This window comes from Hirundo rustica, chromosome 1, assembly GCF_015227805.2.
Source record: "Hirundo rustica isolate bHirRus1 chromosome 1, bHirRus1.pri.v3, whole genome shotgun sequence".
Lineage (NCBI taxonomy): Eukaryota > Metazoa > Chordata > Aves > Passeriformes > Hirundinidae > Hirundo > Hirundo rustica.
Genome location: NC_053450.1, coordinates 90,974,835 through 91,002,206, shown reverse-complemented (window position 1 = coordinate 91,002,206; position 27,372 = coordinate 90,974,835). Strand labels below are relative to the sequence as shown.

General features: G+C 42.2%; 1 protein-coding gene across 28 annotated transcripts in view; it reads right to left on the bottom strand.

Annotated features, from left to right (window-relative positions):
• ATXN1 (ataxin 1) overlaps positions 1 to 27,372 on the bottom strand; it is a 257,325-nt gene that overhangs the window by 135,177 nt on the left and 94,776 nt on the right. For 22 of the 28 annotated variants that reach the window (XM_040073518.1, XM_040071661.1, XM_040071272.1 and 19 more), the window contains 2 exons: positions 26,225 to 26,345; positions 11,968 to 12,107 (listed from right to left, as the gene is read on the bottom strand). The exons of 2 other annotated variants lie outside the window; for them this stretch is intronic. The gene's annotated coding sequence lies outside the window, so the exon portion shown is untranslated. Of the gene's footprint in view, positions 1 to 11,967; positions 12,108 to 26,224; positions 26,346 to 26,429; positions 26,507 to 27,372 lie in introns of all 28 variants that reach the window. 4 more of the 28 variants (XM_040071901.1, XM_040071992.1, XM_058419630.1 and 1 more) reach the window with 3 other exon arrangements.

Genomic DNA, 27,372 nt, shown 5'->3' with positions numbered 1-27,372 from the left:
CTGAACTGACACAAGTTGCAATTTCTGGCACTGTGCGCTTTTTAGCACAGCATTTTGAACTAACAACGGGAAAGAAACCATTTTTAAGCACATTTCACTGAGGAGCCCCCAAGAAAAAGGTTGTAATTGCAGACTTTTACAGATGTTCCAACCTCCCATGTTTCACTCCCACTATTGTTCTAAATACCAAGTACACACCCTCCACTCTACACACACTCACATGCACTCCATGTCACACCACGTACTTCACTTCTAGTAGTAAACCTGACAGAAAGAAATTTAATTTTTACACTTTCACACCTCCCTCCTAATTAATGTCAATCAGCATCTTCTGCATAGTACGCCCTGAAAATATACATGGCCTTATCAGTGCTCTATGCAGGGCAGGGGCAAAAATTTCCATTCTTGCTAGAAGTTGAGTAGGCTCTATGTGATGGATCTGGAGATGCACAACCCTCCTTTAATGACCCAACTGAAGGGTCAGTTACAACGGTCTGACTTTTGGGGGGATGTTTCTGTTGGTTGGTTTGTGCTTTTTACCCCGCAGCTATGAATAGGAAGCAATTCTCCAGTTCAGAAGAGTTGTTGTAGACTTCCCGAGGTGCAAGAGGGCTCAGGGACTTGCCAGTACATCTTGACAGCTGTCAGGAACAGTGACAGCAGTGGGAGGGGCAGTGAAGAAATTTTGCCAGTGACTGCAGCAGAGCCAGTCCATGCTGTTTGGACACCCAAGGACCACAGCCACGCAATTAAAAGCACTGGTACTTATGGGGTAGGCACCTGGACTGGCACTCCCCAGCTGCCCCAATAACCACCACAGTAGCAGAACTGAGGGTGGGAAAATGTTGCTCCCCAAACCCAAAGCAGACAAACTTGGTCTCCCGACACACACACCACTCACTTCTTTTTATAGACTGCTTTTCTCTCGAATGCAAAAGTAAATCCAGCTAAGATGATTTCCCTGTCTTAACTTTTGTACAAGAGGAAGACAGAAAGCTAAAAAAAGAAAATTAGACACTTCATGAAATCCGTGATTAAGACACAGAAACTCTCAAGACAGATGGGCTGAAACATTCAGGGAGCTTCAGTTCAACAACCCATGTTTTTCAGAGATCTACAGTATGCTATTGTCTTCTCCGTTTAGAGATTTTAAATCCCATTTTTCATGGCAGAAATTTAACACCATTTCTAAACTCAGAGTTCACTTATCATGTCCTCCAAAATAAACCCCAACATTCATTCAACTAGCATATGGCCCTAGAACCTAACTACGTGTTTTTTCCCCCCACTTTGCTTCTTTTTTTTGGGATGCAGCCTCTGCTGCTGGCTTGTGAGCTTGCTGGGGAGGCAGAGCAGGGTGACTGCAGATGGGAGAAAGTAAGAGGCAGCACCCAGCTGCAGCTTCCTCTGCTCTGCTGCAGGCTTTGCTCCTGTGCGTGCCCCGCGAGAGGAGCTGCTGTCACTGTCCTTAGCGGGTTATTGCCATGCACACAGAAATATGAGGCCAGCCACACAGAGATCTCCTCTTACAAAGTTTGTCTCCCGAGGGCGAGAAGCAGAAGCCAATACTGCACACTCTGAAACGAGGGGCCAAATGCTTCTAGCAAGAGTGATCTGCCCCTCCACAGGCTCCTTGCTCACAGCAAGGACTCAGGCTGGTTCATCCTGCCACTGGATCCCTTCTTCCCTCAGAAATTAAGTCCTCTTTTCCGTGCAGTGTGCAAAGCAGACACTCACCCAGGGAAAAAAAAAAAAAAAAAAAAAGAAAAGAGGGGGCAGGGAGAAGAAGAAGGGGGAAAAAAAAGAAATCTGTGACTCTGTGCTTGGCAAAAGCCAGCAATCAGCAACAACCACCGAAAGCTGAGTCACTTTTTTCCCTTCCACCTGGCGAGTGGCTGCCCCAATCCATTCAGCAGAAAGCCTCTTTTCACCGAAACTGGCATAAATCTGGACTAATTCTCTCCATTTCAATAGAGCTGCTCAGGATTTATGGCACTGTGACACAACAAGCAGAATCCTGTGCACTGAGAACTACAAGCCCAGGTTTTTCTGCAGGAGATGGTGCTGCTTTGCTCTTCAGGCCGTGATGCCAACTGTGCAAGAGCACTGATGCCATGGCTTGTTCTATTTTTCCTGATGCTGTCATCTCCAGCAGATGCTCTACAAGCAGGACCTTTGGGGAAATCACCCTCTTTCACACACTGACGGAAAATTTTGACAATCTATAACCAGAACACTTATTAGCTTGAATTTATGATTTTTTAAGATTTCTTTTTTTCCCCCGGATTTCATTTAGGGTTTTAATTTGGTTTAGCAAAGATTTGTAAAATTATTAGTTTTTAACATCTCACTGGGCTGTGTGAAACAGAGTTCAGAAGACAGCAGAAATATCTTCTGTGCAGATGATGTGTGAATAAGTAAGGGATGAGATCAAGATTTAAGGAATACCAATCAGCTTTACCAGATAATAATCTACTCTATGTTCTCAGCTTAAGAAAAAGCATTGCTAGGGGATTTATGCATGCACTGGAAGGTTTCTATAAGCAGGGAAAGACCCTGAAAAAAACTTCACTATACTCCACCCAGCATGCAATGCAGTGGCAAGCAGAATAAGAAATGGCAAATGAACACAACCCCCAACCTTTGAAACATGGCTATTGTGACAGAGGAGAGCTTCAGCTTTACAGTAAACACATCACCTGTGTAAAAAAGTGCATTCACACATATACGGACACAGTGACAGGGTTTTTCTAAACAAATGCAATGGGTCTTGTCTGTCCTGGCTAAGTACGTTTACAACATCCAAGCACGGGATGTAGCTGCCTAGAAACAGCAGCGCTCATGTCGTCCTTTCACTATGGGGAACACAGTGTGCTATACAAATATTAATTTAGCCGGAACAATCAGTGAGGTATGCAAATATTACTCCCAGCTTCAACTGGGATTGAATTGAGCACAGAGGAACAGCGAGAGTGATTTTACCAGTGCTCCAGGGAGCCAGCTCACAGCCAGGGAGAGCTGGAATCTTGCATGTCTGCAAGGGCTTTGAGTAGCCCTGCCCCGACCAACTTCCTAGACCTGCCTGTTCTCTTCAGGCGAGCCAGAAGAGCAAACATTTTCTGTATCCTGACTGGTTATGCTGCCAAATTCAACAAGGCAGTTGTTCAGACATGGGTACACTGTGCAGCACCTCCAAGGTCCTGGTTTTGACATGGCTCGAGAAAAGCCACCGCAGCCACTTAACCAGGCAAGAGGAACTGCAACAGACCCCTGCTGGGTACCACTACTGTCCAAAAAGCACTGATGGTGTAAAAGCAGAGAAAAGCAGCAGGAGCTTCCTCAGCTGACAGTGACTTCTTGTTTACTGGGTAAGCTGCAGAACCCGTGGGGCTCAACTGATAATGACAGGGCCAGAGCAGAAGTCCAGTAGGTCTGGCTGTGTATTCTGCCTTTTTAAAGGTCCATCTCTAATCCAAAGGAAGGAAAGAAACATTTGTGAAGTCAAGTAGACAAGAAAAGGAGAGCTGAAACAATGCAGATCTAAGTGACCTGGAAAGAATGATCTCCTGCACCATTTTTTTCTACCACTCCACCGAACAGTAGTAGAGGAAAGTGAAAGGCAGAGAATTGGGTATCTCAAGGACAGGGCATATAGAATTGCAGCTGAACACAACACCTTTAGACCAGCAGCTCAAAGAGAGCAATTCTCACAGCAACCATGACACTGAAGACTATTCAACTCTCTTCCTCAAGAGCCTTGGTTTTAGCATTTACAACTCTGGCAAGTAAGTGAATTAATATTTTAATAAAAAAACACTTAATATAAACATATTCTAATATATTTTATTTTAAATCATCTGGTATCTGCCTCAGACTGATCTTTTGAGGGAAAGTTTCAGGAAAAAAAATCAGACATTTTGGAGAGAGCAGGCAAATAAGTATGTATCACTGACTGTTAAATTTACTTCTGCTGCTGCTGCTGTTGCTATTACTGAGATATAAAAATGGCTTCAGGCTTTCAGGAGAAAGTCTGAAAAACTGGCAGAAGCATTATGCTGATCGGAGATGTGTTCTTAGCTCTTCTTGTGGAAAAATATCACCTATATGGGGTTAATTTTTACTCTCAGGTGGGGGAGGCCAGCAGCTGAATCTTCAGACCCATCATCAATGTAAACTTCACACCCTAGGCTTTGACACAGATCCACATGGGCCCCAGCATCTATGGAGGGGTCTGTCTGCATAGGGTTCACTGCAGAAGAAAAGGCTGAGCTCTAAGTAGCTTTGGGACTTTTGAAGTCAAGAAACCACAGCTAGTAAAGAAAGACACAATTACTTTGATGTACTGTTCTTTACCTGAATATGTACAGAAACAAGATAGAGATCCAAAAAAGTAAAGAAACACTTGGAGCTTCTTGTCAGTTTGACTTTTTTTTTTTTTTTTTTTTTTTTTTTTGACAAAAAGTAAATCCATACAAGCAGCAAAGTGCAAGCACTTAAAAGCACCACAGAATACTTACCAGAGTAAATATTTTCTGGTAACCCAGAATGCCACAGAATGCCAACACAGAGGATTCATGGCCTGCTCTTCTCTAAAGCATCTTCTCTCTCAGGAGCAGCATTCAGAAAGGGTGACAATGCCAAGTTGCTCTCCCAGTATTCCACGGGACCTCCACTCAAATGCCCCCAAATCCCATTTCTTCCTTGTCAGAAATCTTTGCTAACAAATTTCTCTTTTCATTTATTTTGTGAACTGTGCTTGTCTTTTTTTGTTTGTAAACAAAGAAACAAACAAAAAGCCAGAATGTAGCAAGGCTCTGCCAGAACTCAATTAATAAATAATGAGCATCGAGTGTTTTTGATCATTTCCTTCTGTCTGAGCCTCACAAACTGACAGTAAAACAGTGTATGACCCTTTACAGAACGATTTTGCTATCACCTTACATCCTCACTAGAAATTAAGAACACAAATCTGAGATTTTGAATGGGAAGGGCTCATCCAATTTGGTTCAGTGTTATCCACTGGGAAGTCCAGAGCCAGCTGCAAGCCAGCAAAGCAGGATTTGCAAAGCATCCATGTAGGCACAGAGCAAACCCCAGCACAACCTGTACTAACTTTGTCAATCACTCTGCACTCTACAGGTATGACTAACACTATTTTGTTGGGCTTTTTGCAGGACATAACTTGAGCTTAAGTTCAAGCAATTCCTCAGGATGTATGAATCCATAGGGATGGGAAAAGCAGGAAAGAAGAGGTGTAAAGACATCCTATCCTGTTGCTACATCTGGAAGCATAGAGATGCAAGAAGTTACTTTCATATTCAAAACTGGAAAATGGGAAAAAACAGGAATAAGAGGTGTTTAAAGAAGGAAAAGAGGGTGAGACCTGCTGAAAAACCGTGTTTGGTCATCTGTAAAAAATAAAAAAATAATGGCTAGAGAACACCTTTTGCCACAGACACAGTGTAAGGGAATAGAGAATACACATACAGAGACAACTATATGAGCAGTTTCCAGCATTGTGTTTAAAAATAGTGGCCAGGAAGACAGATTCTCATTCCATCTTTGTTGGCATAACTTCACTTGACAGGAATATGCTAATTTGTACCAGCCATAGATCTGCGTCCTTCATTTATAAAGAGACAAACCCAGTATTAATAACACCTTTCCATGTCCCGGTGTTTATGAGCACACCATCTGTTTGCATTTGGAAACTGCCCACCATACATGCTAAATTGTCAAAGATACATGAAGTGGGCGAAAAGTTAAGATTTCCATTACTTCAGCCCTAATTTGACTAACACCAGCACAAAGTGATCTCCATCCAAAGCATAAACATACTCCTTATAAACGGCTTAAATGCCAGTACTCTAAAGGCACAACTGTTCATGTGTTGTAATCTCTCTAATGAATAAAGTTCAGCTGCATCCACAAAGAAAAGTAATGTTTGTTGACACATCATTGAAAGGAAGCAAATAATGGCTCACAACACTAAGAAACCTGATGAAAATGGAAGGGAAATTACCCTTTGAATAATTTGTGCATGACCCATAAGTTTTTCCGGGCTACAGGGAATACAAACTCAATTGTTCCATTTTACTCTCTTCCAGATACTTTCATTTTTATATGTATACATATAAACTTTTAAAATGCACATTTTCTCTCTTTTCAAACTGTTTAAACTGCTTTGGGTGCAAAGGAAAGACTGGATTTGAACTCTCGGATGAATCACATGCACAAACTTTCTCAAAAAAAAAAGCACATGGATAATAAACAAAACAAAACAAAACAAGAGGATAATTTTCCTTCCCTGTCTCTTTAAGATACTGCTGCTTTTCAGCCACACAGTGAATGCTTCATTCAAATAACAGAACATGTATTTCTCTTAGTAACTGCAGCTATAATTGTAGCAACTGCTTATACTGCTTCCATCCCATTAGTGTTACAACTGTCCAAAGCAGAACACTCAACTAAATTGCCCTCATTTCTTATAAACATCTCATTTTTTATTTGTAACAGAAAAAAAACCCCAAATGCCTTCAGAATGTTACCCTTTTCTTCTGTTACCTTATTTTGCTTCTTTGGCACCAAGAGCATGAAAAAACAATACTGCTTTCCCTGCCTTCAATGTCTGGCACCCCTTTCTTAAACAAAAACACTGTGATTCAGTAGATGCTCTGCCCACTATTACAGATAACATGTCTTTTCCAAAAGTGAGTCTCTTAAGGACAGTGTGGGGCGGCTTTATTTGCAATCATTCACCAACTAGTATCCCATTTAGGATCTAGTAAGAATTGGCTCTTAGCATCTTCCTCTGCTGTATATGGTATTTGCATGCATATTATGCAAAATAGTGATGAAAATAAATGGCCTGGGTTGCTGTATTTACTCATACACGGAGTACATATCTCTCATGTATTCTCATTATGATGAAAAGGCACAGGCATCAAGAGTCCATCTCTGCAAGGAAACAGAATGTTGGGTAGAGTGGGGGCAGTAAGAAACCTAACTTTTCTGACTCTTACACTGACAAGAAGAAAAAACTCCTGCATTGTCAAAATGCTAGTTAAATTGTATTACTTAAAGCAGTTACTACTTCTAAGTTTTAGTATGCTCCAGTGGAAAGCAATTTTTTAATAGCATTATTAAGGTAGCACACAATGATTTATTCCTCCTTGCTTCTCAACTTAAAAGTGTTTTTGCTGCTGCAAATCTTTTTTTGGCTTTAAGGAAGGGTGGGCCAATAATAATTGAATTTAAAAAACCAAACCCAGCACAAAATATAGCTGCTTTGATTTACAGGGTCAGAGGAAGAGATTTGAAATGTCCAACAAACCCAAACACTATTTCCAGTCTTCCTTCTCATTCACTCACTGTTCGGCGTATTTTCCTTTTTACCCCTGAATAACATATGGATTGGCCAAGCGCATCCCACTTATCTACTCATTACATAACCAATTCCTGCTGTATTATCGTTCCAAACTTCAATAACTGTGCACGTTCTTGTTACCCCATCACAATAAACCATCAGAACACGGAAACAGACCTCAGTGTATGGGTCTCTCATTTTGGCAGGTTTAAGAAAGAGAGGAAAAGGGGAAGAGGGGAAAAAAGAGCAGAGGAGAACAGGAGGGAAAGTCAAGAGCAGGGCTTAGTCTTTCACACGGGAAGATATGCCACAGGACAACCACAGTGCTTCTCAGCATAGGTCAAGAGATCCAGGTCTGCAACAAGCTGTGTGCCGAGCACTGGTATGGGCTGCTGAGCACCTGCTGCTCCCACTGCAGCAAAGCAGGTCACTGCCTCACTCAGGACTGAGCGTCTGCGTCACAGACCATCGCACTCCCTGCTGCCCCCAGCACAAGACATGTGGAAGACATGCCCACCAGTTGCCTTCTACAGGGGCTTCTAAGCCCCTTTGTCATGCAGACCCTCACCCACAGCACATGACAGAGAAGTGACTGCAGAGACACTGTGGCAAATGTCATGATGTCAACTCTTTGACCCTGACACGAAGGTCAAGCACAGTAGCAATACAGAAGTCATTGTTTTAGTGGTACAATGCTAAGAAAGTCTAGGAAAGGTATAAACTTACCCACCTAATTAATGAAACGAAACTCAAGTAATCTTCCCTCTCAAAAAAATCTGAAGGAGCAGAAATTACCTTCAGTGACTTCAATTAATGAAGTTCTCCATGGTGTTACTTCTCAATTCTTGCAAAATACTCCTGAAAGTTTTTTGAGCATCATGGGAACACCTGAGTGCGCATGTTAAAATGCACATTTAACAAGCCTGGTTCTTCTCTCACTGAAATCAGCTGCCCTTAATTTAAACAGCAGGAGACCTGGGCCTTTTCCACTGCTATGTTCCTTATCAGAGCTCTATAAATGTCACATCTTTATTTTATTAGTCAAAGATATTTTACAGATTAACAATAAAAGCATTCTTGTATGTGCGTTTTCTAGCTCCTGTTGAGACTCTGAATTCTTGAAGGTCAAATAAAGCGGTCCATAGGAAGGGAGAGGAAAAAAACGCTGTGCAATATGCTTTTAAAGAGCCTCCACAGCAAAGAGAGAATAAATAGCTGATTTGTTACGTGGCTTTGAGGGCAGCCACAAATGCTAAGACCACAGGTAAATGAACCTGGTCATGAAAGGAGCAGCAGCTCATCCAGTACCATACCTACATTAGTTAACTTTCTTTGTGGTTCAAGTCCAAGACTTTGCATTGTTCTATTTCCGCCTATTCCTCTGCTCTGGATTCCCTTTGTGACACTTTTATCAATGGAAAATCGAGGGAGGGATTTCCAGCTGGGAGCCCAACAAAAAAAACAGGAGGTTCAGTCTGGTTTTCTCACTTGCACTGCAAGAATTATTTCAGCACTAGTAATAAAAGCAAAACTACACAAAAGAAAAAAAAAAATACATGACCTGAAATTATTTTAGCATCATAAATGCTTCACTGCACTTTATTCTGCAGCATGGTTAGTGTCACACATTGGCACAATAATTTGCTAGCTTAAACAGAGCTCCTTGCAAATAATGAATTTATATTAAGGACCGCTGTCAGCTAGAATTCCAGGGAAATGCAAAGAAAAAGATAACAGTGCCATCGGTCAGATCTAGTCTTTGTTCTGTCCTTGCAATGTTGACAGATTTACAGCTGCAGTGTCATAATATTAAAAAGTCTGACTGTGTCCTCTGTGAGCGGTGAGGAAAATACACACAAACAACAAGGGAAGCCAACCAGCACAGTGGGAGCCACACAACACGGATTGTGCGCAGGGACATGCACACGGCCACACCTGCAGGTGTCATTACAGCAGCCACAACGGCGGCCAGTTGGGTGCTTAGTTGAGTTGTAACCTGAGGAGGTGGCTTTGAAAACGAGATCATTTGTACTAAGAGGATTTTCGAGGTAATCTTCAGGGGATAGATTTGGTGTAATTTAAGACCAGAAAAGACTAATAATTAATCATACTTCTAAACATTATGGCAGTACAGACCATACACCTTGGGAGGCCCTTGGTATAGCAACAGGAGTAACAACTTCCATACATTTATGTGAGCACCCTTTAATGCAGACAACACGCTCCTTGAATTCCAGAGCTATTCTCATACACCACCAAGGAGCCCCAGCCACCACCACCTCCTCAAACAAAGGAAGAAATGTCTCAAGGTTTTCAATAGTCAATTATCCAACCACTAAAGGCTCTGCTAGTGTCCTAAAGACAAGTAAAATCTCTTTCTTTTGCTCACATGTGTAGCTTGTAAGGGCTCTGCTGAGAGAAGCAACTTTAGATAGATATAACAGAAATCGAGGAAGCTATCATCACCTCAGCTGCATAAACTTGTCAAAGCTGCAACGGGACAAGAAGGGAAAAGCTGAAAGTAAAATACAAGGGTGGAGAATCAGATGCAAAGGCTGTCTTCTTAAAGACAGAGAATACTTAAAGATGTGCCTCAAATTAAAAAAAAAAAAAAAAAAAAAAAAAAAAATGCTGGCAGTTGGCAGTCACATCATCAAATAGCCTGAAAGTTCAGGGGGCACCGGAGAGAATATTGTATAGGTACCCAAATTCTCTTCTATTTTTTAGTCTATTGGAAGAATATTTTCAAAAGGTCACATGGATTTCAGGTACCTAAACCATAACAAATTGTAAACTAGGAAACCTTGAGAACTGACTGGTAGCATTCTCTGAATCCGTTCCACAGACCTGTTGCAGGGAACAAGAGTTTGGGGAGAATTACATGCCAAATACCTGCCCTGTAGGTACTCCCAACAAGAGAACATGTCAAGCAAGAGGGGATAAAATGCTTGCAACGTTTTTGATGGTACTGGTGAGGAAGTGCCTTCATACCTAATGTCACAAAACCCAAAGTTTTTTTAAACAAGCTACTATTAAAACCTAGTTTTATAATGAGCTGTTTATGTCCTCCCTAAGTCAATGCATAAACTTCGCAAATGACCAGGCAAACCTGCAGACTGGGGTATGTCTCCAGCTCCAACCATTTACTTTACTGTCTTCCACAACGTACAGAGAAATTCTCATTAAGTAGCTAAATGTGTAAAAGCTCAGTAGGGAGTTAAGGAAGTTCCTAAACCAAAAATAACCTAAGGGGCAAACTATGTGTGGAAAAAATTAATATAACGTGTGTGAAATCACATTAAGTAACTGAAGGAAGTCTACGTGATCCTAGCAGACACAATCTATACCACATCACAGACAAACCACACAGGAGGAAACATCCTTGAAAATATTCAGCTATCTGGAGTTTTCTCAGCTCCAAATCCAGACAGCAGCACATGAGTAGGTCACATTAACTAAATCCATCAAGGAAATCTCCGTATATTTTCTGACCACTGTCTGGGGTCTGGTTTGTCACTGTGGCCAATCTCTGAGAATGACATCAGAAAAGCAAAAAACCCACTCAACATTAAAACAAACAAACAAAACCCCAACAACAACAAACACAAAACAAGGGAAAATTACCACACCCACAACTCAGACCTAATAATTACAAGCCAAAAAATGAAGTGAGGGAAGAAATCACTTCCCATCCCTGCAGGTAAGGTTGAAGTTCTCTAGCACTAGATTTGAAAATAATTAATAAGACCAACAAGTTAAACAGCCTTACAGGGTCTTTAATTTATCAAATATATTTTGCTTTAATCACATTAATTTTTCAGAAATGTACAATAATCTTTGTGGTTTGAAATGATTTCGTATTCATTTTTTAATGGAGAGTATTTTTACTCATCTAATACATTATCCTTTCAAGAAAATTATCATACTTGACTACAAGTACTTAACGGGGCACTAATTAATACTCCTATTTCTCCCCATTTAAAACTCCTTTGAGAAATGAGGTCAGAAACCTGGTTTAACACAGAAGACACTTCTCAGAGGCTAAAGGAGGAAGGGACGCAAAAGGCACTTGTCACCCTTCTCCACGGAGAACACCCTCTTTGAACGCTGAAGCCCAACCCAGCAGCGATCCCTCCGGCCGAGCCGGCAGCTGATGCCGAGCCCCCTGACCAGCAGCTGGCCCGGCAGCAGCACGCCCCTCTGCTCCGCAGCCCATGAACGACAAGAAGGAATTCCCCCACTTCTTGTTTTACAGGGCGAGTTTTACTTTTCCCTCTCCTGCCCGCCTGCCCACCTCGCCCCGGGGGCACGGCCGAAGGGCTGGTCCTGCTGCGGCGCTCCCGAAGCCGCTGCTGCGCCGCGCCGTACGCGGGGACGGGCGGCCCCAGCTCTCTCCGCGCAGAATTCCTGCCCGAGCCGCGGCACCCTGCCAAGGCTTCAGCAGCGGCCGTGCCTCGCCAGGAACGCCGGTAGGAAAATGCGGGTTACAAACACCTCCTAGAGCTGTTTCGGACTCAGGGAGCTGCTGCGGGGTTAAAGGGCAAAAGCAGAGAGCAAGCGCAAGCGTTTCTGAAGCTCTCAGGAAATTTGCAGACACTCACCCGTGAACTTCACATTTGGGCTCGCTCCGCATTGTCTGCTAATTGCAATTATCTAAGAGCGGCTCCGCGATGGGAGGAGGGGAGGAGAAGAAGGCTTCCTTTTGGCACAGCTTCTTCAGAGTTCAAAGGACACATATGGCCTGCAAACACAGTGCAGGGAATAATGTAAAATTAAAGGAGGGATGAGAGGAAAATGAGAACGCGGCAGGGACAAGTACTGTTCTGGATCTGCTTGACTGGAATTTTAAATAAAGAAACGGGAGGGAAAAAAAATCAACAAAACCCCCACACTTATTTTAATTCCACATCTGAACAGAAGGAGGGATCACGGGAGGGGGCCCACATATGAAAGGAAGACCTCCGGGAAGCAAAACCTGAGCACTTCTGCAGGGGGCAGAGACCCCAAGCCCTGCAGCCTCAGCCCGGCAGCAGGACCCAGAGGACTGCCCAGAGAGCAGGGCTGGAAGCTGCCAGAGATACAAGGGCTTCAGGAAATGTACGACCAACGCCTCCAAAGAGACAAGATGGGTTCCTTTCAGAACCGTTTCATTTCAGAATAAACACATGTAGAGTGCCAAACCTGCAGGGAAGGACAGCTTGTCTACCCGCAGAATAAAGCAAGAAAAAATAAGTGTCCAAATAGCTCAGGTCCCGATTTCCCTTACAGTGCTCGTCTTGCCACACAAAGAGAGCCACACAGAAGTCAGCAGCGTCCTAGATGGTGCCTGTGTCCATGCCAAAGGCTGACACCTGCTTGTGGCCTTGCCTTTGTTAGAGAAGAAACCAAAGCCTGCTCTTCTCACTGCAGGGCATATCAAGCGCAAAAATAAATAAATAAACAAAACAAAAAATCCACAACAATTCTTGGTTGTAATTTCTACATAATTATTGCACAACAACCACCCCTAATGAGAGAATGAATTTATAACCACACACAAGCTATATTTACCAGTGGACTGGTTACAAAGCAAAACAGCAGGAAACCACAATGTGTGTCTTCATCTTAGCTCCTCAGCAGTGGTGCAGAGCAAGGCTGCCCATGCAGCAAGGCAGGCTGGGCACAACCACCAAAGAGGAGCACGGCCTTACAGGGAGGAACCTGGACTGAGCAGGGCCCAGAGATGCTGCCACACAGTCAAGCAAAGCTGTGTAAAGCTGCTGCTAGAAAGACTTTTTTGACCTCACAGTTAAACAGTTGACCACGCCAAAAAAACTGAAGGGAGTCTTGCCTCCCAACTATCCCAGCTTCCAGAAATTTTGATACCTAGGAAGAATTAAACAAAACAAAAAAACCACCAAACTAACACAGAAAACAAATTTAAAATCCACGCCACAACTGGAAATGCAGCTCCCTGGGCAGTCAGGATCCAGGAGATGAACCATCCTTGCCCCTTGAAATGAATAGCCACTCCCAGAGAGCACTTTGTTCTCTTCTCCCACCAGCTATTCAACACTTGGCCCCACAGCAAAATGGGCACAATCCAACCCAAACTGGGACAGTGGGACTGTGGCACAAGAGAAGGCCTGAAAAGGTCAGCAGCTGAGCCCCAGAGGACAACTTTTGATCACTGGGGAGAGTTGATTTGGGTCTGCCTACCAGACACCATAAACTGCTGAGCTCAGGGGACCTTCACCTCTTCAACACTGCTTTTCAGGCAAATTTGGCCAAAACGGCCTCCAATGCACTTAAGGAAGGATAGGTAGCACACTCACAAGAGCCCCATTTCCTCAGGCTGACATCATACTTGCAGGCAGCATCCCTGCTGCCAGCAGTACACCCCTGACCACCTTGCCTCAGCTGCTCCTCCTCACCTCCCTCTGTGCCAGTACAAACCCTCACACTTTCCAGGCCAGCATGAGAATGATGGCGAACTAGATCCAGGAACAGATCCTGCTGAAAACTCACCTTTTTTTTTTTTTTTTTTTTTTGGATTATTTTTAACTTGGATCCTTTCCCAGACCCAGCTCAGAGCATGACTACACAACGCTTATGTCAGCACAAGGAAGCCATCTAATGAGCACCCATGAGGGGGGCAGGATTGCTGCCATCGCTATCCTCGCCACCTTAATGAGCTTGTAAAACAACGGCCTACAGACAGCAGGTTAAAAAGTCACAGAGCTTCAGTAAATTGAGGATGACACATAAAAAACCAAAAATAAAACCTGAAACTCATACACCCAGGTTACCTAGCCACTGCCGTGTCAAGCTGCCAAAACACAGCAAAAGCACAGGGCCCTCCACTGAGGAAAAGCAACTCTGCACTCAGCTCCACCACCCAATGCAGAAGGGCTCCTGATACATACCCATGAAAAATCTTAGTCTTTACTACTTCCTAAGTAGGATATGCAAAAAAATTGCACCTTGTAAACCACTGGTATCTCAAAATGACCTTCCTCTTATCTTTTTGGCTAGGCATGCTCTCTCTGCCCTGCTCTATCCCTGGAGAGACACCAAACAGCCCAGCCCCAACTCAAGGAGGAAGAATAAAAGCAAAAGAGAAAGGAAGATAAACAGATCAAACAATTCTCCTTCTTCCTGACCTGTGGGTACAAACGCATCACAACAAACTGTGTAACCTTAAACGTATGTTAGGATGGAGACAAAAATCCATGATTACTGCTTCTGGTGTTTATGCTGACCAGTGCATTACTGCTCTGGTGGCAATCAGCGAATCTGTCATGAAAAGAAAGGATGTGTTGGGTTTGCTATCGATCCTTATAATTCCTGTCTGAGAATAATCATACCATCTTGAAATATAGCCCAAAAGAGCACTGTTATTCCGGAACTGAGCTGCTTTTGGAAGACGAGTAAAAAGCAGTTATATCCTCTTAGACATCTTCTTGAGGTTGCAGACAATTGTTCCTGGCTTTATAGACACATCTTCTGATCCTTTAAATATTTTCTTTCCTCTATAGCTGAAAGAGCCAGACAAAAATAAAGAGAAATCTGGCTATCCTAAGAAATCATGTAACTGACTCTATGCAGAGGGCTGTCAAGTATGCACAAAATAAACCAAATTAAATAATATGACTCTTCCCCCTCTAATACCCTTCATTTATAGTCACTGTCAGTGTGACAACCAATAAGTTGTAAGTGTATAGTAATAACAGTAAGTGGAACAGTAAGTGGAATGATTTCATGCAGCACTTTCCATATTGAGATATTCTATATCCCCTTGTGCAGCAGAAAGTTTCTATCACTTGCTTTGTATTAGGACTACAGAGTAAGGCACCTCAAATTAAGCCTGGAGTCGTAACCATTCCCTTAAACCAGAGCTAAAACCCAGACAAACAGACTGTGACTATTACCAGATCATCTCTTTCTCCTCAGTGAAGTCTGGACATCACCAGTGGATGGGAGGTACAAGCACAAGCCTATGATGGCACCCAAAACTGTCCCCAAAAATGCGTATGAAAGCACATATTCCAAGCATGGTTAGAACAACAGTACCAAACAAAACCTATGATACTAATCCAAGTGGTACAACAAATTGTCCATTGTAGCTGGAAAACAGAGAAACACAGCCCCAAAAAGAGATCAGAACAATACTGACTTAAAAACTGTTAAGGGTTCTTGTTAAGTGTACATTGTAGCATATTCAGAAAGCAGGTTTTTTTGAAGGTAGGAAAAAATACGACAAAACAGGTTAATAAACTAAATGTAAATAATAAGGAAAAATATATAAACCAGAAGAAATCTGAGCTAAGAAATACACAAATATTTTGTGTGCATATGTATGTGAAATTTAATACAATTCCTAATTCTTGGTATCTTGGATAACACCTGTCTGTTTTCTAGACCTGTTTCAGAAGTTTACTACTTTTTTCACACATGCATTCAGAAGGACTATGGCCTCTTTAAAACAGTAAAATTCTCTCCTCTATCACACACGTTCCCACTGCCTCCAACCAGCCTAAAGTTAACTATAAATACAATAGAAAGTCTAAGGTAGCTTGTTGCCTAATTTTTCCCTTTTTTCTGATGTTATATTAGGCTATCCATAATGAATATAAAATAATTTTTTTTTTTAATTAACAGGTAGAACAAACAAAGGGTCTAATATTTTACAAACCTATTTGATGCAAAACACTAGCTATGTGTTCTAGGTTTCTGTTTTTCAGATCTTTATTACCAAATTCTGACTTCTTTTCATTCCATTAATGCTTTCAACAGCTTAATAAAAAGCACAGTCTTGCTAATTTACAGTAATGTTTAGGATACCTACTCGAAATTTCTGGAAGAAATCAATAAATTAATCAATCAACAAAAAGGAACAGAAAAATGACAAAACACATTTTGTTCTATTACTGTGGCAATTCTAAATGGTGTTTTAATTATTCATATAAGTATCTCTAATGCATTAGTAAATGTGATGTATTGCACACCTACTTTTTTTTTTTTTTTTTTTCTTTTTTTTTTTAATTCTTGGGTCCCAATTCAGGAATGTGGCTCCTTGCAGAAATACAAAGAAGGCCCCTGAATACTTTTTTGGCATTTGATTCTATATAGTCAAATGCTGTCCTGCTTTAGGTCTAGAATACCACAAGATTACTCACTCCACAGCACTCTGCTGAGAGCAGATCCACAGAGAAAGTCACATAATGTCACACAGCCTTGTAACAACAGCACAACACAACCACGGGGCAGAAGCACCTCTCCATCACTCCTGCCATAGCCAACAAGCAAATTCCCAGAACTGCAGCTTGAAAGGGAACGCAATCGTGCATATTAACATTTCACTGAGAAAACTAGGATGAAACAATGAGCTAGTAAATATCTTTGGAAAGAGATGTCAGGGTCTAAATTCTGGGCCTGCCAGGCCAAGCCCCTCCTCCTTTTTCATCGACATGTAAAATTCTGTGCATCTTCTGCATCCAGCACCCCAGGCAATGCCATTCTCACTCATTCACAGCCACACTCACTCTGCCCACCCAGTAGCTACACTGAAGTAGTAACTACCATCCTTGTCCCAGGAGAGACACCAACAGCACAAAGAAAGCTGCAAAGCCCGTGAGTGATTCTGCGTAGAGGTGGAATTTTTCAAATTATGATAATGAGCTTCAAAAGAGAGTGCACAGAGCTGCACAGATACAGTCTCTTTTCACGTCAGAAGGCACATAAAGGGTTGACTAACCTCTACTGCTTATTTTACGGTATAATCTCACCCCTCCCTTATTTAGCAACTTCCTCCTTAAGCCCTGGCATCTCTTCTCCATTTCCCTCACAATCCTGGGGCCTTTTCCTCCCGAGATTATCATCTACTGGAAGTTCCCCCTCCCTGACCACTACTCACATCCCATTCTTTGTTCTGGCTCCCTACAGCACTCACTGTCTGGACAGGCTTCACATTCAGTCCAGATTTACTGCTCTCCTGCTCTTCAAAGCTTGTGAAACAGGTTTTCATTCAGCTGCCCTCGCCTGCCAGGATGGGGAGCGTTGCATGGAAACTGAAAAGAGCTCACGAGCACCAGGCGAGCAGGGCTCTGCAACTGAAACCCAAGGCAGAAATGCATGCCGTGTGTCTTGTTTAGTTCAAAGCCGAAATATTTTTGTCTAGGATGTCTGTTTGTATCTCAAGTCACAAAGAAGCCATTAGTACCAATAATGTGTCATTATGGGGGCGTCAGCAGAGACTCCACAGCTAAGGTTAATTTGAGATGCATAATTTAAAGCAGAACTAAAATCCCTCCATTTCACACTTTAATGACTCAATTCCAATCATTCTTCAAATTTGACACAGCAGCTCTTAAGGGGACACTTGCATTTTTTTCTTGTCTCTTTTTTTTTTTTTTTCCCCCTGGCCAATTTTAAGTAAAATACTTATCTAGTGCAGAAAATACACAGATCTTCCATTTACCACCACTCTAACCTGTCGTCCCCCTCACATTTCTTTTCAGCAGTTTCATATTTCACACATTCACTCTGACACATTAGAATATGCATGACACAGGCCACTTCCGCAAGTTGAAAAAAACCGAACCTGTTCAGAGTTAAAATTTCACTCATCGTAATCCCAGGGATTTTGCCAAGAACAGCTGACAACACTGTTTATCTTAAACATACCACATCGCTTAGGTAACAGTAATACCCCCACAATTCTTTGTCCTTAGTATTTCTACTCTCAGCATCCTGCTAAAATACATTAAATATATTTTCCTTGGTTTTCAAACTGAGGCAAAGACAGAAGGATGCTGTGGTTCAACAAGTGCTTCAGGCTGGTCCAAGTCTCCCAAATCACTGATAATTTGTTTTGTCAGGCAACTTCCCTGAGAACAGCTGATAAAACACAGAAATAATTAAGCAAACACCTCATCACAATATAACGAGGCAGCGTGATAGTGAGATTTTCATGCTGAAGATGCAACACCTCTCTATCAGACATCTCCTGCCTTTTGCTGTGCATTCTTCAATAAAGCTCACATAATGTTACAAAAATGTGTAGAAACATAGAATGATTTTTGTCATCCGACACAACTCTATTTTGTTCTGGACTTTCAAGAAATCACAGTTCAAGCACACAGACATTCTTTGGAGAGCTGCCCTCAATGCTAAAAATGGCAATGGAATCGCACAAGGCAGGGGGGAGGGGCGGGAAGAAAATTCCAAGAAAACTTTGACTCATCTATTGTAATTCATCAAGTTTTTGGAGCAGAGAATGGAATGCCGTCAAGCTAAAACTGACAGAGCTATTTTCTGATCTCTAAGTGATGTCAATACTTCACAAATCCACAAGTGCTGGGAAAATTTTTCTCTGCAAAATTCTAAGAATGACTCTTAAAATTTGTTGGGTTAGAGGGGGAACCCAGAGCTAAAAGAGGTACTTGAAATTAAACTCCTACGTAGGTGTGTTTTTGAATACTGAGAGTATTAGGCTTCACAGCTTTTTGCTATCTGTGACTCAGACTTGCTGCCACAGGTGTCAAGTGATCAGGGACTTAACTGGAGCTCTGCAGAAACCTGCTGCTTTGTGATTATTTTTTCAACTACATGTTAAAAAATTCACCCTCAAAGACAGACAAAAGGCAAGCTTTTTCCACTTGGTACAGACCAAAATCTTTCCAGTCACAAGATTTTACTGTCCTGTCAACTTTCACCTAGCAAAGCAAATTTTTACGGTTTTCTGTTGTTTAATTCTTAAGGTTTTCAGAACCACATCATGTCCACCATGGTTTTCAGAACAACACGATGTCAACCAAATCTAACGGGCAAAACTACTTCAATAAAGTTCTGAGAATAACACATCTACTCTGGCACGCCAACACACTATTTTTAATTGAAGCTCATTAAAGATGTAATAGAAGAAAAATTATATTCACTTCCAGCACTGTTCCATCAATGCAGTGAGATAATCATGCTGCTGTACCATACATAAAGCAGTATTTATGAGTAGTGGTTTAGGTAATTTAATGGAAAGGCAGAAAGCAATGATTCATTCCTTGTTCTGTCTGTTGCTGAAAAATGACTTTTGCCAATTGCAGGGCCCAAGCAGGCACAGAGAGATTAGTTTCAAATGTTAGTAAAACAGAGACCTGGAAAATGAAAAGAGACAAGTCGGTTGAAATGCCGAACAAAAGGAAAAGAATCTGGATTACAGATGAGAATTACTTTACAGAGCAGCATACAAATGCAGGCCTCTGAAGTAATTTAAACCAAATGTAGATTGAAACTGAAGTCATTTAGTGAGTCAGCACAGTAACAGGACACTAAAATTACATGTGAGAAAAGCGCAATCTTTTTTGTATAGCACACTGTATTTTATTCCAAATTTACCCAAAAACAAATTAATTGTCTCTTTTGTGTTGTACCTTCTTCGTTTCCTTTGGACTCAGCCTCCACCTTCCAGAAAGAAACAAACTTCATGCAGACTGACTAGTTGTGGGCTCTGATGTCTAGGACTTGAATTTCCCTTTCACAAAAGTTTCATCTCCAGACCATGACCACATTAATAAACAATTACTGGCACGAACACTGCTGACCCTCTTCCAAGTTATGATTTCTTTCCTCTGATTTTTTTTTTTTTTTTTTTTAATTAACAGTTAAAACCAAAACTGCAGAGAATCATTACAGGTTCTGCCTCCCAGATTCTGCCATCCCAGAGATTTCGGTCTTTGGTCACCTACAGCTTGGGGCAGACTGAGACTTCAGTGCTAAATATGCCCACCATCAATCAAAGAAAGGCTTTGCTTTCTATCTACTTCAAATATTTTTTAAAACCGTAACTGTTCTTAAACTTAGAAAGCAATCTTCATCTTATTCTTGCCTCATACTGTCAAAAAAATGTAATTCTGTGAAAGCCATAACAATTGCTTCAACAGAGACTGCTATTCTCTGAAGTACTTTCTCAGATAGATTTGTATGGACATACACAGATAGAAATGAATACTCCAAAAACATCCACAATAGATAATAAGCAGCATCTAGAAACAAACAAACAAACAAACAAAAAAACGCCAAAAAACAAAACCCAAAAACCCCCAAAAACTAAAACCAAAAAAAAAAAAACCACAACCAACAAAAATCCCCAACCAAAAAAAACCCGCCAAAGCACAAACCAAAACAAAAAAACCAACCATGTACTACTGCAAATTCAACTAAAATTGGAATGAATGCTTACAGTAGCAACAGCACAGGAAGAGCAAAATGTTATTGTACATTACTGGCCTGCAGCCCACAATTACAAAAAATACTGCAGTATTCCACAGTAACAGCATAAAATATTATCATTTCAAACAAGCAGCTGCAGCACCCTGCCCACAGCAGCCACGTCGCAGAGAGCCAGGGGAAGAGAGGGCTGCCAAAGGATTCCCCACTGCAGAGGGAGAGTGGGCCACAGGGTTGATGAACCCTTGGGATGCCTTTTCCTCAAACCCACAGCTCCATCAGGGCGCAAAGGACCACTGCTCCGCAGCAAAATGCTACCACATGGGCTCCAGCTGCTGAGCCCTCCAGCAGAAGCACAATGCTCACTCTGCACTCTCCCTCTTGCTGTAATGTGCCTTCTGCTAAATCTGCATTTTCACATTGTCTTGGATCCAGTAAAATCCCCCCATCCCAGCTCCCCTGCACCGACGCCTGTGTTACCCAGCCCCCTCTACACCCAACCAATAGGTTTGAACAGCAGCCTAGCCTGGGGTTCCCAAAGCAGGGATTGGCATCCACCGCCATCATGATGGCTACCATCCACCTCCCCCAACAGCCAGCGGTCGCTCCACTGCACATCAGCAAAAGGGGAGACAACACGCACACAGATTCAGCAGCAACGCTCGTGTCGACTGCCGTACCCAAGGATGGCCAGAGGGCACAGAGGGCAGTCCCACCGCAGCAAACAGAAAACCCCAAAAAGCAACAGGTAAGTCCATCTGCTCACCAACATGCACTGCACACTAATGAATGGCCCTAAGTTAGCATTTTTAGGAATACCACCTACCACATTTGGGCTCTACGTGGATCATAAAAAAGGACCATCTAAGAAGTCACATGTCTTCTGCAAACTTAATGCACTTGCAGAACAAACAATCAGAGGAGAAGCAAAGCAGAAACCTGAACTAATGCAGTATCCTGGTTTCAGCTGAGATAGAGTTAATTTTCTTCCTAGTAGCTTGTAAGTTTTGTGGGTGTTGGATTAACATGAGAATAATGTTAATAACACACTCATGTTGTAGTTGCTCAGTAGTCAATGACTTATCCTAAGTCAAGGATTTGCTATTTTCCCACGTTCTGCCAGCAAAGAGGTACACAAGAAGCTGGGAGGGAGCATGACCAGGACAGCTGGCCTGAACTGGCCAAAGGGATATTCCATACAATAGAGCATCCTGCTCAATCTGTCAGCTGGGGGAGGTGCCCAGGAGGAGCTGATGGCTGCTCGGGGACAGGCTGGCTGTCGGTCAGCGGGTGGTGAGCAACTGAGTTGTGTATCACTTGTCTTCCCCGCATTACATTTCTTTTTCTTTCTCTTCTGGTTGCCTCCCTTTTCATTACATCATTATCATTATTACCATTACCACTACTGTTATTGTTACTCTTCTATAATTATTAAACTGTTCTTATCTCACTGCATGGGTTCTACCTACTTCTTTCCCAATTCTCTTATCCATCCCCTGTGAGGGTATGGGGAGTGAGTGGCTGCATAGTACTTGGTTGTCATCTAGGGTCAAGCCAGGGCACTCATGCTTCCTATACAGCCTGCAAATAGTACAGATTCTCCAGACAAAACTGCAAAACCTGAGCTTTGCCTCAGCTACCAATGCTGCCTCAGGTATTTGGCCTCTCCCCACAGTCCAACGAGCCTGAAGTTAAGTTTGAAATACACAAACACTGTTGGGGCACCTTCCAGAGATAGTAGAATCACGATGAAAACTGTTTCTCATGCAGCCAAACAGAGATATGATGTTTTCAGGAGGGAGCAAATTAACTGCCATACCTAAATACTTCCCAGTTCACCTTCACTTATCATCGTTCGCACACCAGATTTTCTCTGCCAAATATGAAGGAGACTGTGGTGTATGTATGTGCAATATATATGCTGTAAACTGCAGTTTAATATATGCACTAAACTGAAATACTGCATTTTTGCCTCCTCATAAGCAATTCATTGGATTAAGGATTCAAAGTCCCAGAGGGAGTACTGCAAATACATATTAAGTCTCTGGGTGCTGGATTTGACTCTGACGTATGTAACAGATGTGTAAAGCAACACATAACCAGATGCCTCTCTTGTAAATGCACAGCTAGAGACTGGAAAGCCCTAAAAACGCTGTGCCCAAGGGCAAAAGAAAAGGGAGAGAATAAAACCAGAACCATATATCTAGCAAGAAGAAAAAAAATTAGGCTTTATGGATTTCTTATCTACAATGCTGAAATTTTTCATGTCTGATTTGCTCCATGCCAGGGTGATAAACCATTTCTTGACGTCTTTGAAATTTCAGGGTCCTACCTCCAAAGCCCCCACTGTGATTTCAGAAACTTCCATCCAGAAGAGCTAACTCCTTAGAAGAAAAATAATACTCAGTAAAAAAAGCATATGGCTACATAACAGTCACCACCACAGAGGCCTTTCTCCTTTCCTTGAGTTGGCGTGTCCTGGCCACAGTGGCTAGGAGAAAATAGCTGCTGTGCTTTTGCAATAACCTTCTAAGGCAGAGGAGAATGGTGGGTGAGGAGAAAGTCAAAAACTTGTATAAAAGCCTCAGTTTAAAATTTCTGGCTACTCCCATTTCATGAAGTAACTTAAAACCACTCTCTGCTAGAAACTGTGTGAACCGGTGACTTCAGATCTGGATCCTGCTTTTTGCAAAGCTGCTGGTGGGCTTGGATCCAAGGCATTGGTTCAAGCTCGTACGTACTCCATACTGAAATGACTTATACCATACGTCGTTTATAATAGATAGCTCACAGTGAGGAAGGACAGTATTGGCACAGTTCATTTTAACATCGCTCTTTCGAAAGCTTAGGGAAAGCACTGGAAACATTACAGCTTTTGAATATTTTGCCTTACGTGGTTTGCAGGCAGCATAGTGAATGGCTGTGCAAGCTTCACCCATTTTCCTGGGACATGCAGTGTGACAGCCTGAGCCCCAGGCAGCGCCCAGAGCCGAGCAGAATGGGCATGGTGGCACTGGCATGGCCACATCCCACCACAGTGCTGCCCTGCACTGTGCCACTGCACTCTCCTGCCTCCCTGCAGTGAAGGTCCCCACCACCTCCTCTTTACAAAGGCTCACACATACATATACTGAAACAAAAGAATAATTCTATTATGTGCCTGGCAGCCTGTGCACTTTCCTTCTGACTCACAACAGCGGCACCCCATTGAAAAGATCCATATACAGGGGGTGGGAAAAAAACCTTAACAAGTCTCTAGAAAGCACACGTATTACTAAAGCCTCATTTCCAGTTAACACAAGTTACTCTGGGATCTAATGCAGCTGATTTGAGGGGAAAATACAAACAAAGTCTTCTTCCATTAGCCAGGGCAGGGGGTGGGGAAATCGAACCAGTGCCATCTTTGTTGAAGAGCTCCACAAAACTAATGGTTCAAGGAGAGCTGAGGAGCATGGTCAGGGGACAATTTGTGACTGATCACTGCCATCTGAACATGGCATGCTGACAGCTTAACGAAGAGCAAAACAAAAAAGGCGTGTGTTTAATCTGAGCAGGCTCGGTGTTCACTCCCAGTGAAAAATACAAAGCAGGAGAGAGTCAGTCTCTCTCCCTGCTCAGCTCAGCACCCACATAACTCCCTGGCATATACCACAGGACTTTCTCCAGGCACACAAATGGGAGCATTGTTTCTTCACATGCTGAAAAAACTAAGAAAGGAGGATAGTGGTACAATATATCCTAAAATGGATCTTTTGGCACCAAAGAGGTTCCCTCTAATACTCTGACAATGAGCTCCCGCACGCTCCGATACAAAGAAAGCTAAAAACAACCTGAATGATTTTCTGAGTGTAACGCAGGGCTGATAAAATTATTATAAAGGCCACAGAGATGCTACACAATACCTTGTCCTGCATCTCAACATGCACTTCCTCAGAGAGCAACAAGAATGCAGTTGTGAAAGGAAAATCATGCACATTATCCTGGCCTGACGTCAATGTAAAAAAAAGGCAGCAATAAAAGCATTTTGATTTTTGCTCCACAGAACCAAGAAGGAATGCTTGCCTCCAAGAGAGTGGGGTGGACACAAAGCAAAGGTGGGCTGCAGGTGATCACACAACGGAGCACTTCTTTCTCACTGATTTGGCCAAGACTGTCACCTACACCTGAAACAGGGCTTGCCCCAGAGAACAAGGCATTTCCCCACCTCAGCCTTCAAACAGGTTTGCATTAATACCTCATTTCACAACTACAAAAATTGCCTCAGACTCCTGCTGAAAGAGTCCTGTATTCCTGTTCGGGCACAGTCCCTAGTGCAAGACTTCCACATAAAAAGGAGTTGGCTATACTGATTTGAAAAACTTTTGACCATTTCAGAAAAATCAGTACAAATACCTACAGGACCACTACAATTTCCCATGCAATGGCTTCTGTCCACTGACCAGAAAGGAAATCTGTAGCTCCCTGCTGTGGGCCTGTTGATTTCAAAAGAAATTTAATAGCTCTGTTCCTACAAAGCAAATACAGTGCAATCACCAGGGTTCAGCTATGCTGTCCTCTCTTCTGAAATCTGGTAAGCAACATATGTCTGCAAATGCCACTTGCCAAAAGGTTTTGATTCTCTGCACATTTGTGGGAATGTAAACCCTGCCTCTTCCAGGTTATATGTGTCTTTTTGATTCTGCAGATTCCTTACAGCCGTTTTGTCTCTTTCAGCACAACTGTGCGGCAGAACAGAGTAAATAACTTTTTTATTATTATTATTTAAGAAAGATGCTGGTGTTTTTGTCGTATTCATTTATGCAACATTTTCATTGATTGAAGGTTTTACAACTGGAGTATTTTCTCCTTACTAGATTCAGGTATGATTCTTTTCTATCGAGAAATGAAATCAAACAAGAAAACTAGAGGGAAAAGGTGAGCTTCTCCTCGTGCCTTGTCATTGTCTTTATTAAAAAAAAAACCAAAACTCTGGACAATGCAATTCAGCCTGAGTCAGGGAACTCTTAGTTCAGTTGCAATCCAAGGGGACATTATTTTCTTTTTACATTTGAAGTCCAATTTTTCCAAGACACACTGATGAAGAAATTAAGGCAGACATATTATTAAAGCTGGTGTAGAATTCACGGGCTCTGCTAAGAAGTTTGGTATTTCAATGAAATGTTTAAACATAAAAATGAGAACTATGTATTTAATATAAAAATATCACTTAAGAATGCTGTAAAATCAGATTACTCATGACATTATCACCAACAGTAGGAGATTTGTATATGCATTTTTCTGGCAGTGTGTTGTATGTTCTTCAATAGCTTTCTTCAATAGTTCCCATATGATATAGATTCCAAACTAGGAGATATTTAGGCTCATGCCTAACTTTCAGGGAGAATAGCCTCATTGATTTAAACAGGGTTTAACCCTTATAAATGTCAGAATGATTGCCTGCTTGCGAGACTGGAACTCATGGGGCCCATTTTCAAAAAGATAAGTGCATTACATATTTTTACTGCTGTTTCTGGGTTTGCCATTACAGTTCTTTCCCTGTTTCTCCTGCCTGTTTTTATTGAATTCAACAACAAGATCATGACACTCTGAGGTAAATAATGATTAATTTAATCACAAACTAACTGTAACTGATGACAAGACCCTTCAATCACTTACCTCAGATCATGGGTGTTTCAAGATGCAATTGTTAATCTCCTTTCCCCCCCACTCACAGGAGATGTTGCAGACTTTTTTTTCTGGTATTTTGCATTAAAACTCTTCCCCTGTGCTCCAGGATCTTAAACAAAAACAAACAAAGAAACACTCAGAATGAAAATGTCATTTCAAGCAATTGGTGGGTGGGTCGGGGGAAATCCCTGACCTTTTTTTGCATGTATATTTCATTATCTAAATCAAGTGTGGTAACTTCCTCCAGCAGCAGCTCTTCTGTGGGCTGTACTTAAAAGAAAAAAAAAAAAAAATCAACTGAAAAAAAACCCCCAAACCAAAAAACACTGGTTTAGACCATTGAAAAACATGGCATTTTAAAAATCTGTAGGATAGCACGCTACAAAATATTCATTTAAAGCACAATCCAGGATATACCAGACTACAAATTTATGATGGTGAAAATGAAAGAAAACCCAGAACACAAACCAGAGGAAAAATCATTACGTCAAGTATTAAACTGCTACACTGTTTTATTATCGCTATCACTGGCATTATCACTAATAAAACATATACGGCCCTCTCCCTCAGTCTTCACTGCGTTCCTGTAGTATTTCTGTAGTAGCAGCGTGGGGGAAGTAGTAGCCGTGCTGGAGAAGCAAGGCAGCATTAGCACTACAAAACCCAGCCCAGCTGTCGAGAGAGGAAGGAAGGGAGGAGGAGCGACCAAGCAAATGAGTTCAGAGTAAGCGGCAGGTCTCTAATACAATCGATGTTGACGTTCTCCACCATCACCAAAAAAGGTCTGAAGGGTTTTGAATTTTCAGCGAGTGCCGCTACCAGAACAGTTTCTCACCGCCCCCCGTTTCACCCCCCTCCCTCTCCCATACCTGCAGCAAGGCTTGGCCGAGAGCCAGCCGAGTACGTAAGACTCCAAACCAGGCTCTGTCAGCAGGAAAACACTGCCAGCCAGTGCAGAGTTCATGTTCCCTCTGAGAGCGTGCTCTTGCATTTGCATGGCCTCTCTGGATTACAAGCATCCCAGTTATTTCTCTACAAACAATTTTTAGGGCCAACAGCCACATTCATTTCTGCTCTGTAAAAAGCCTGAAAGAAACTCTTCCCAGGGTTACACCTGTGGCTACCCCCACTGAAGC